Here is a 533-nt window from a genome sequence, read left to right on the forward strand (position 1 = left end):
AGGCGGCATATATATGCAAACTCATTCTCTGCCAGCAGGAGGCAGAGAGATCAGAGTTGGAGTGGTAGAGATCAAGGTTTCCACGGTAACGCTGTACACAAAGCAGCGCTCCGCTCAAAAAAACACTGCGTTGGATTACAAATTTAAGAATCTGTTTAAAATATGCTGATCCTATGTTCTGACATAGCATCACATGAAAAACTAAGGTGAAGTACATTGTATTTAGCATTTAAGGTAAATGTTTCCCAGGCGGGATATATATGCAAACTCATTCTCTGCCAGCAGGAGGTGCTGTTGGAGTGGTAGAGATCGAGGTTTCCCCGGTAAGGGCTGTACACAAAGCAGCGCTCCGCTCAAAAAACACTGCTTTATCAGACATTACATTAAATGAAAATGACATCCAATTTTCTGAAGACAGTCGGTTTCCTTCAGAAATACAGAATACAGTCATTGAAGTTTCAGCTTCGTAAACTTTGCAGATATTGTTTATGCTCAAACAGCAACATTACACACTAACTAATGTTAAAAAAGTG

Source organism: Sinocyclocheilus anshuiensis, unplaced genomic scaffold, assembly GCF_001515605.1.
Source record: "Sinocyclocheilus anshuiensis isolate Anshui unplaced genomic scaffold, SAMN03320099.WGS_v1.1 scaffold1143, whole genome shotgun sequence".
Taxonomy (NCBI): domain Eukaryota; kingdom Metazoa; phylum Chordata; class Actinopteri; order Cypriniformes; family Cyprinidae; genus Sinocyclocheilus; species Sinocyclocheilus anshuiensis.